This window comes from Tachysurus fulvidraco, chromosome 8 (assembly GCF_022655615.1).
Source record: "Tachysurus fulvidraco isolate hzauxx_2018 chromosome 8, HZAU_PFXX_2.0, whole genome shotgun sequence".
Lineage (NCBI taxonomy): Eukaryota > Metazoa > Chordata > Actinopteri > Siluriformes > Bagridae > Tachysurus > Tachysurus fulvidraco.
Genome location: NC_062525.1, coordinates 19,323,905 through 19,335,474, shown reverse-complemented (window position 1 = coordinate 19,335,474; position 11,570 = coordinate 19,323,905). Strand labels below are relative to the sequence as shown.

Sequence of the window (11,570 nt, the reverse complement as noted above, 5' to 3'; positions counted from 1 at the left end):
CCTAAGAAGAAGGTTATTTATATTTCTCCACAAGGATATTTAACTATTTAAAATTGCATGCTACTTTTAAATGCACGAATGGAAGTAGCATCTGATTAAAATATTACTTAAATATTACATACAGTACAACGTAAAGCACGTTTCCAGTTAGGAAAGTACTTCATACCCTGAGTTTGGGGAGGAGTTCATAAATGACCTCGATGCAAACATATGGGTAATGGATATTGTGTAAAGGTAAGGATGCCAATAAAAAAAAAGAATAGGTATGTTATATTCCTTAATTAAAGTTACATTTATCTTTATCTGTCTATCTGTGTTTATCCTAGGTGGTCAGACAGTGCAGCAGGATATGACTGTTTCTTTGTCTCATCCACAGCCTCCATCTCATCAAAGTTTCCTGACATGTACTTATTTTTCTTGTTATTTTTGTTGTTATTTTTGTTGTCCTGCACATCAAGGCACAGCACAGCCAGGCTGCCACTGTTGGGCCCTTGAGCAAGGCCCTCAACCCTCCCTGCTCCAGGGGTGCTGTATCATAGCTGCCCCTGCACTCTGACCCCAACCTCCTCAGTTGGGGTATGTGAAGAATGGGTATGAAAAATAATTCCACTGTGCTGTAATGTATATGTGGCAATAATAAAGGCTTCTATATTGCAAGGAAAAGTTTCATGTTTAAATTTTTTTTCATCGGGAGTTCATTAATTAATACTATTCAACTGACTACAGTTTTCAAAAATAACGAAAATGAATCAAAAAGAAAGCTGTCTCCTTTTATTAAAATATGCATATGAAGTATACAAGACTTCATCAATAACATTTAAAACATTTATACATCTGTGAAATGAATGGAACTCTTATAATAATAATCTAATGAAATAACTGTCTGTTAAACTGTCCATAACAACATTTTAGTGCTAATGGCTTTTTAACATGTTTTAATCTCACAATATTTAACACTGTAATAAGCTCTTGTCTTAGTGCAAGATACAGATTAAGTGCTGTAAACCTGTCCTTGGGAATAGAAAGCTGATGTTGTGCCATGATGTGTGAACACAGGGTGAAAATGTCCTCATCAAGGATGTCAGAGCGATGGATCCATTGATCTTCACAGGTGTCACAGTCTTCCACTGGCACTTGGCTTATGTAGTCTTCTGTCCCATATAATTAAGGAAGAGTGTACATGACATCCAGCCGACCATGGGGTACAAGGCTATTTCTTAATAGAGCCTTCCTATGAAAGCCATAAAGAGTATTGTTTAATCTCAATCTCTCTCTCTCTCTCTCTCTCTCTCTCTCTCTCTCTCTCTCTCTCTCTCTCTCTCTGTTTGATGGGCCTTGTAAACCGTATCAATTAAACAAAATGATGTGTATTTAAAAATGTAAAAAATGCATTGTGTGTGTTCAATATTTACAGTACGTGGATCAAACCCAGGAAACAGAATAACACAAGGTTCTTGTCCAGAAAGCTGCCATCAAAGTACTGTAGCCTTCATCTTTAATCTGGTGAAAATATTCAAGCCATAAATCCACACATTCTTTTCTAAGAATACCCCACCAGCTCTCAATTCTTTGGTTGGCTGTACTTTTAATTAATCTGTGCGCACAATGTTTGTAAAACTGAGGGAACTGTTTAATAATCCGCGAGGGGACGAATTACAAAACCGTGATCACGGATTTGCGGGTCTTGTTTTCTTTTCTCCAAGGGGTGACCATGCGGGCTCCGTAGCTTTGTGTTGTTTAAATGCAAAAATAAAATGAAATAAATTGAAAGCTGTTTCTCTAATGTTGTTTTTACTGTTCAGCTCAACACTGTATAATATCTATTGGTTACAGGACTGTAACCTGACACTGAATCCTCCAGATGTGGATCAGTTTATTCTTAATAAAATACAGAAAAGCAGATTCACGCAGTTAAGATAAACCAAAACCACTGGTGACTTTCATGACTGCTGAGTAAATACAGTGCCTTGCAAAAGTATTCATATCTACTGAACTTTCACAGTTTGACATGTTACAACCACAAAAAATGTATTAGGATTTTATGTGATAGACCAACACAAAGTGGCACATAATTGTGAAGTGGAAGAAAAATGATAAATGGTGTCCAAATTTTTTTTTACAAATAAATAAGTGTGGCATGCATTTGTATTCAGCCCCACTGAGTCAATACTTTGTAGAACCACCTTTCGCTGCAATTACAGCTGCAAGTCTTTTGGGGTATGTCTCTACCAGCTTTGCACATGTAGAGAGTGAAAATTTTGCCCATTCTTTTTTGCAAAATTGCTCAAGCTCAGTCAGATCGGATGGCGAGCTTCTGTGAACAGCGATTTTCAAGTCTCGCCTCAGATTCTCAATTGGATTTAGGTCTGGACTTTGACTGGGCTATTCTAACACATGCATATGCTTTGATCTAAACCACTCCATTGTAGCTTTGGCTGTATGTTTAGGCTCATTGTCTTGCTGGAAAGTGAACCTCCGCCCCAGTCTCAAGTCTTTTGCAGACTCTAACAGGTTTTCATCAAAGATTGCCCTGTATTTGGCTCCTTCCATCTTCCCATCAACTCTGACTAGCTTCCCTGTCCCTGCTGAAGAAAAGGATCCCCACAACATGATGCTGCCACCACTATGTTTCATGGTGGGATGGTGTGTTCTCGGTGATGTGCAGTGTTAGAGTTCCGCCACACATAACGTTTTGAATTTTGGCCAAAAAGTTCAATTTTGGTCTCATCTGACCAGAGCACCTTCTTCCACATGCTTGCTGTGTCCCCCACATGGCTTGTCACAAACTGCAAACGGGATTTCTTATGGCTTTCTCTCAACATTGGCTTTCTTCTTCCATTCTTCCACAAAGACCAGATTTGTTGAGTGCACAACTAATAGTTGCTCTGTGAACAGATTCTCCCTCTTGAGCTGTGGATCTCTGCAGCTCCTCTGGAGATATCATGGGCCTCTTGCCTACTTCTCTGATTAATGTCAGTTTAGGTGGACGGCCATGTCTTGGTAGGCTTGCAGTTGTGCCATACTCTTTCATTTCCGGATGATGTATTGTACAGTGCTCCGTGAGATGTTCAAGGCTTGGATATTAATTTATAACCTAACCCTGCTTTAAACTTCTCCACAACTTTATCCCTGACCTTTCTGGTGTGTTCTTTGGTCGTCATCAGGGGCGGATCTAGGATTTCATTTTTAGGGGGTTTAGCCCTCAGTGAGAGTTTAAAACAAGAAGAGTTTTATATTATATATTATATGACTACATAGTAAGCCAAAAGTTATGGTATTATTTAAAAGTGTACAAATGTTATGCATGATGTAATGATGTCAGTCTTGAATCAAATCAGTTCATGTATGTGTGCATTCTCTACAAACAGTGTGTCCAATGTAATAAATGTTATTTTTATTTAGTATTGAATGAATTGCTTGCATTAATATTTTGTTTGTGCTATCAACTCGGGTAATAAGAATAGTGAAATTCCACTGGTATAACTGTCTTTTTTTTTTATGTCAACATAATACTGTATACTGTATATACTATAGCCACACACAAATCTCTCTACATTAAGTTCACTACTATAGCAGAAACATGCAGTAGTAGTGAACTCTATTTTTATAACTCTACCTCCAACAAACTTTTACTTGTGGGATGACATAAAATACATCCTCACAATACATACATTTTAAAAGAAAAGTCTCCAATTAAATAATGAAAACTACTGAAACTATTATGCTATGCTACTATACTATGAAAACTAACTACATGCCTGTGCTTCTCCGTTCCCATAAAGCAGACAGCTGATGCTCTGTTGAAAGACTACAACGCACGCGCGTAAAAGTAAAGTAAAAAAATTTCATTCCCTGAGCAAACTGATAAATAATTTTCTTTCCCATCGACGTCATGTCCTGCATTTTAATGTAATTTTTATTTTTTAAAAGTAAAAATTATACTTATGGTTTTAGGGTGGCTGAGATCACAGGCAGGGGGGCTGGAGCCACCCTAAAATAGGTCTAGAACCGCCCCTGGTCGTCATGATGTTGTTTGTTTAATAATGTTCCCTATGAGGGCTTCACAAAACAGCTTTATTTATACTGAGATTAAATTACACACAGGTACACTCTGTTTAGTAATTAGGTGACTTCAGAGTATCAGAGTAAAGGGGGCTGAATAAAAATGCACACCACAATTTTCAGATATTTATTGTAAAATAAATTTTGACACCATGTATCATTTTCCTTCCACTTCACAATTATGTGCTACTTTGTGTTGGTCTATCACATAAAATCCTAATAAAATACATTTTTGTTTGTGGTTGTAACTTGTCAAAATGTGAAAAAGTGGGCATGAATACTTTTACAAGGCACAGCTTAGGTTTTTCTTTCTTTAGAATCATTATAAGAAACAATAAAACTAACTAAATACCATAATAATAATAATAATAATAATAATAATAATAATAATAATAATAATAATAATAATAATAATAATTGTTATTATTATTATTATTATTATTATTATTATTATTATTATTATTATTATTATTATTATTAATATTATGTAGCACCCTTACTAAAAAAATATCCAAAGTTATTTGGAAAATCAACATTGATAATCTTTTTTCACAATATTCTGCTGAATAAATTTAAAAGAAAAAAGAAAAGAAAAGATATATATATTATTCTGGGCCTAATTACAAAATGAAAATTGCACTTTAAAATGAATATTAAACTTGTCCAAATTTTTTTGCCATATGCTGAGATCACTGCTTTAGTTATAACATACTGTACTTATCCATTTTTTTTACATCTTTGTCATAAGGTAATTAAGGTAATCTCATTCCCGATTGTTTGGTTCCTGCAGGAACACTGTTCTGATCAGACTGATAAGCTCTTTCTAGCTTTAGGATTTATAAAGTAATTAATTAATTAATTAATTTAATTAATTAATTAAAATGAGCAATTAAGATATTTCTCTTATATTGCACATTCTAGTCATTTGGCTGCATGTCACTCTTATATTACGTAGGTCATTAGATTCATATATGTCACCATTTTCATTCCGTAAATCAGTTACAGAAATCATATCATTATTGATCCAGGATTAAAAATAGCTTTACTTTTCTACAATATGCTCTGATTGTTCCATATGACAGAAGCTTGTGGTGTGAAATTAGTCATAAAGTTAATTTGCTGTGGCCGTTTTATGACCTGTTTAAAATTGGGAGCAAGTATCAATTTTAATTAACCTCATTTTTCAATTTAGGAATGAGAAACCAAAATGATTTTGTCACCACAATATTTTATACAGTTAACAGAACAGTGTGTGTTGAAGTCAAACAAACTTAACCATGGTGGACCTTCATTGAGATGAGGACAACTCTGTGAGGATCCTGAAGCATCTAAAGATTATTAGCTCCAGTTGGATTCCGCTTCATGAAGTATGTGGACATTCTGAACTGAACTGTAATGAGCACAATACACACACATGCACAATCAACTGTATGGACTGCAGACAAATATACCCACACCAAATACACACTCTTCCAATGTACATCCATGTACAGCACCATCATGTCAAACGGTTTACATGCTGGTTTGCACACTGTTTTTGCTTTTTGCACATGCTGTCTCACATTTCAGTCGATTGCTGTTTTGCACAATACTTTACAATACCTCATGTAACTGCTGCTATAATACTGTGTTCATTCCAGTATTTCCGCACATGGTTGAACATACAGTATTCACACTGGTCGGCAGGGCTCTCAAGTGTCACGCATTGAGCGTGACTGTCACTAAATTGTCCTGACTCTGGATGTGGTTGTTTTATTTACACACAGGTTTCCTTATTAAAGGCTTAATTCGTTTCTTTTCCTGTGGGGAAACACTGTGATTATTCAGGACTAGAAACGCGCACAGTTCGGATCATTATGTTTAAAATGGTAAGATGTTTAGGTGTGACACCGAAATCTGTGTACTATCGTATGTTGTGACCTTAGAGGGCGCTGTTGCTAAAATGCAGCTTAAAATAGGTCGTCTAGAGAAGTTCGCAACGTAAACAGCGTAAATGCAAAATCTTGCGTAAATCTTTGTTGCGAGAACGCGCCAAGCGCCGTGCACATTACATTCAACGCGCGTGCCGTCGTGCTGCAAAGAAACAGTTGCATGCGCTTTGAACTAAAGACTCATTTACAGTACTTAAAAAAACAAAGTTACTCAAATGCTTTTGCATTCTGTTTTCATGACTGCTTTTTTTTTAACTACCCTGAAAGTCATTTATTAATTAAGGCTAAAATAAATTTAGTCAGATGCTGATGCTTTAGACTGTTAATTATATATATTAATTATAATTAAATAATTAATTATATAAATTAAATATATAACAACAATAAGATTATTATTATTATTATTATTATTATTATTATTATTATTATTATTATTATTATTATTATTATTATTCCAAATTTGAATTAAACAAATTTTAATACATTCGAATTATTGTTATCCAGTAATACAGTGCAGAATAAAATACTGGAATTCGTTATTGTTCTCCAAAAAGGATTTAGGTCTCATGTCAACAGAAACAAACTTACAGCACGGTCACAAAATATGATAAGGTGCTATTACAGGTTATCAGAATCTGTTACCTCCCTCTATTTCACACCAAATTGAATTGAATGTTCTCCATATTCACTCTGGTGATGCCTAACACCCTCTACAGTATATCCTGAAAAGGATTTGGGTCTCATGTCAACAGAAACAAACTTACAGCACGGTCACAAAATATAATAAGGTGCTATTACAGGTTATCAGAATCCGTTACCTCCCTCTATTTCACACCAAATTGAATTGAATGTTCTCCATATTCACTCTGGTGATGCCTAACACCCTCTACAGTATATCCTGAAAAGGATTTGGGTCTCATGTCAACAGAAACAAACTTACAGCACGGTCACAAAATATGATAAGGTGCTATTACAGGTTATCAGAATCCGTTACCTCCCTCTATTTCACACCAAATTGAATTGAATGTTCTCCACAAAGCCATAAAAAAATGACCATACTGTTATGTGGTTGATAATGTCTAACACACCAGATTACTTAAATCTGATTAAGTGTCCTCAAGTGTCTCATGAATGTAACTAATAATTTTAACCACAAATGTAAATCATATATCCCATTTAATACTGTTGTTAAGTGTAAAATACATGTAATCTTTCAAAGATTTTTTTATATGTCTAATTCATGCTAAAAATAATAATCATAAAAAAAGACACATTTTTACAACTTATTTGTTTTAATGGTAACTTTAATACTAAAATATAAATAGTAAATAATAACAGGGAATGGAGGAGATTCTTAAAATGTGCATGCCGCACAGCTGTAGGACTTGATGGGATCGGGCTCTTGAACACACTGTGTATGAAACCAACGGTCACACACGTCACACTGAATCTGTAAAAACAAAGGAAACATTTCAAGGTAAATATCTGAAACATCTGAGCTGGGATCCACATACAACATATTCTATTTCAAGACAGATGCCATGTACAAGGGGTTCAGAATGGACAGAACACTGTCATTAACTGCCTTTACAGCATTTTACCCATGATGTACATGATGGCGGTTGTTCATTTTTTTCCCTCACTGTCTTTGCTTGCCCATTGCTCTTCTCCCCACAGTTGTGGCACAGCTCAGATAGGTTATCTGGTCACCATTAAAAACAATACAACTTGTCAATAATTGCATGCATGTGTTAATCATTTAAAAAATGTATTACATAAGTTAAAACCACAGAATTGATCAAATGTACCAGTCTCATTTAGCAGGGTCACTGCAATCACTGAAATGAGTGACTGTCATGATCAATGTGTGACACTTGATAGCCCTGAGAACATTCAATTCAATTTGGTGTGAAATAGAGGGAGGTAACGGATTCTGATAACCTGTAATAGCACCTTATCATATTTTGTGACCGTGCTGTAAGTTTGTTTCTGTTGACATGAGACCCAAATCCTTTTCAGGATATACTGTAGAGGGTGTTAGGCATCACCAGAGTGAATATGGAGAACATTCAATTCAATTTGGTGTGAAATAGAGGGAGGTAACAGATTCTGATAACCTGTAATAGCACCTTATCATATTTTGTGACCGTGCTGTAAGGTTGTTTCTGTTGACATGAGACCTAAATCCTTTTTGGAGAACAATAACGAATTCCAGTATTTTATTCTGCACTGTATTACTGGATAACAATAATTCGAATGTATTAAAATTTGTTTAATTCAAATTTGGAATAATAATAATAATAATAATAATAATAATAATAATAATAATAATAATAATAATCTTATTGTTGTTATATATTTAATTTATATAATTAATTATTTAATTATAATTAATATATATAATTAACAGTCTAAAGCATCAACATCTGACTAAATTTTTTTTAGCCTTAATTAATAAATGACTTTCAGGGTAGTTAAAAAAAAAGCAGTCATGAAAACAGAATGCAAAAGCATTTGAGTAACTTTGTTTTTTTAAGTACTGTAAATGAGTCTTTAGTTCAAAGCGCATGCAACTGTTTCTTTGCAGCACGACGGCACGCGCGTTGAATGTAATGTGCACGGCGCTTGGCGCGTTCTCGCAACAAAGATTTACGCAAGATTTTGCATTTACGCTGTTTACGTTGCGAACTTCTATAGACGACCTATTTTAAGCTGCATTTTAGCAACAGCGCCCTCTAGGGTCACAACATACGATAGGTCACAGATTTCGGTGTCACACCGGATTTGGGAATCCCATTTTTCCCTATACAGGATCAGGTAATCCGTCTTACTTTGACGCCGGTTTTTCAAAGCAACATTGGATTGGATCACCCTGATCCAGATACACCGTTTTCAAGATTACCAAATCCGGATTACCTGAGCTCTAAATGGGACAACATATCACAATGTGGGCTACCAGCTATGTAAAGAACAGGTAGAAGAGCCAACATGGGGTCACTGTAAGAGTTTTTTATTTTGAGACAAAACCCAAAAATAACAAACATCCATTTCCATTCATAATTTCTTTTATGACCCCTCATCTGAGTCATAAAAAATAAATATATATTAACAAATACATTGTGGATATTTTGAAAACGTCTTAAAAAAATAAAATGGCTAAATGTCCAATAGTTAAATGTTCTTTTTCATCTGAGGAGAGAGACCAGCATTTCCAAGCTCTGCTTTTAGGAGGCGGATCTGACGTTTTGTTTTGAAGTTTTGCTTCAATAAAAGTATAGACACTAAATGATACAAATGTCATATTTGACTCATTTTAAAGTTTTACTACATTTTCCTCCTGGAATCCACCTTGAAATCCTACCCCCTGTTGGGATCAGGATAATCCTGTTTTTTTTGGATCAAAGTTATCCAAATCCTACTGACAAGTTTTGAACAACACAAACTGAAGGTTTGATCCAGATTAAAACTAGGATTGGATTTTGTAATCTAATCGGATTTCAGATTCCTTCTTTCCCTTTTGAACCCATTTTCAAGATTTGATCCAATCCGATAACCAAAATCCGATCAACTTACCTTTGAACAACTGGCCCTAGCTGTTTATTACTAATTTATCTCACCTCATCATTCATTCGTCTGTTCCACAGCTGTATTAATGCTACTGACTAGTAAAAGTGTCATGCTATTACATGCCATGTGTTTATAATAATAATAATAATAATAATAATAATAATAATAATAATAATAATATTTACTATTTGTTTATTTGCTTATTTGTGTATACTGTATTTAAGTATATAATAATTTCCATTATTGGTTTCTGGTGTGTTAGAGACATGCTCTAAATGAAACTATTTATTTTATTTGAATAGAATTGTACTTTCTTGTAGTTTGTAGTGATTATTGAGTTTAATAAAGCTGAATGTTGGGGTCAGTGTGTTAAAGCTGATGAACAGAATCACACTCCAGTTAGTCAAAGATACTCAGCGTTTACACACACTGTGTTTTTGTGTGTGTGTGTGTGTGTGTGTGTGTGTGTGTGTGTGTGTGTGTGTGTGTGTGTGTGTGTGTGTGTTCTAATGTTTGCAGATATGTGTTGTGAGGTCAGATATTCAATTCAATTCAAGTTTATTTGTGTAGCGCTTTTTACAATTGACATCGTCTCAAAGCAGCTTTACAGAACATAAACATAGAACAAAAGGTTAATATAAAGAATAATATAAAATTAATAGAATACAAAATTCAAGATTAATATTAGATATATCTAGTTCACAATGTGTTTGTATTTATCCCCAATGAGTAAGTCTGAGGTACTCAGGCAGCAGTGGCAAGGAAAAACTCCCTTAGATGGTAAAGGAAGAAACCTTGAGAGGAACCAGACTCAAAGGGGAACCTCATCCTCATATGGGTGACACTGGAGGGTGTGATTATAAATATACAGTCAAACAAATGCTGTATTGATGCAAAAGATCACATGGAGTTCACATCTCCTCTATAGTATTGCAGAATCCAACTGGAGCTGGTAGATCTCTAGATGAACAGATTATCAGAGTCAGCCTCATCTCAGTGGAGGTCCAAAATCTTCATCGCACGGAAGACGATCGGGGCTGGTACAATTTCTGGATGCCTCGGGATGGGTAGAAAGAGAGAAGCAGTGGAGAGGGATTAACATTATGTAGTGTGAGGTCAGATATGTAGTGTGAGGTCAGATATGTAGTGTGAGGTCAGATAAGATTTTAAACCAGGCTGCTGCATTCTGATTGGTGGTCAGATGTTAATTAATTCTCTAGAACAGCAGTTTTGTCATTACTGCACTTTTACTTTATGAGCTCATCCTGAAGCTCATTAAATCACATGTAATTGATATTGCAACAGGAGACACAAAGAATTTTTATATTCCAGCTCTGATAGGTGAGCAGCCGATCATGTCCTCTCTCACACTTCACACTTTGTATCTCTGTTCACCTGCAAATTCTGCACTAGAGTTAGAACCGAATCAGAGGCTCATCCAACTCTCAAACACCAGCCCTTTATTCCCGCTGTGCTTTTTTACATCCAGTCAGTGCCGTGTATGTTGTCCTGTGTGCTACACCTCAGGTCCAGGATCAAGAACCTTATTTCCTTTCACTTGATCTAGTGATGATGTGATTACAATAAAGATCTGCCTGAGTCATTCAACTAAATCAGATTAATAGAGTTAAAGGTCTGTCTGTTTTCAGATTCTGGAGCTGAACAATGCATCGGTGCATATGAGAGACCGAGGACAAGTGGAAACCATCATCAGCAACATGCAGACAGCAGGAGCTTCTACACTGCAGGTACTCAGGAAACTAGTATTAATTTCATCAGACGAGACGAAATATGTTCGTCAACAACCTTTTTTTTTTCCATGACCGAGACGATGACCAGACTGCACCACTGTCCAAAAACGCTGACTAAGACTAAATTAACATGCATTATTGTTGACGAAAAAAGACGAGATAAATGTTTTGTATAAAATAAAAACTAATATAAAATCTCTCTTCATATTCATCTACAATTGTGTCTGCTTTTTCATCAGCTGTTACACCTTTAAAACAG

The 11,570-nt window shown here is 35.3% G+C and overlaps 1 protein-coding gene across 4 annotated transcripts in view; it reads right to left on the bottom strand.

The window, feature by feature from the left end:
• LOC113650988 overlaps window positions 1-11,570 on the bottom strand; it is a 142,917-nt gene that overhangs the window by 57,607 nt on the left and 73,740 nt on the right. The window lies entirely within an intron of this gene.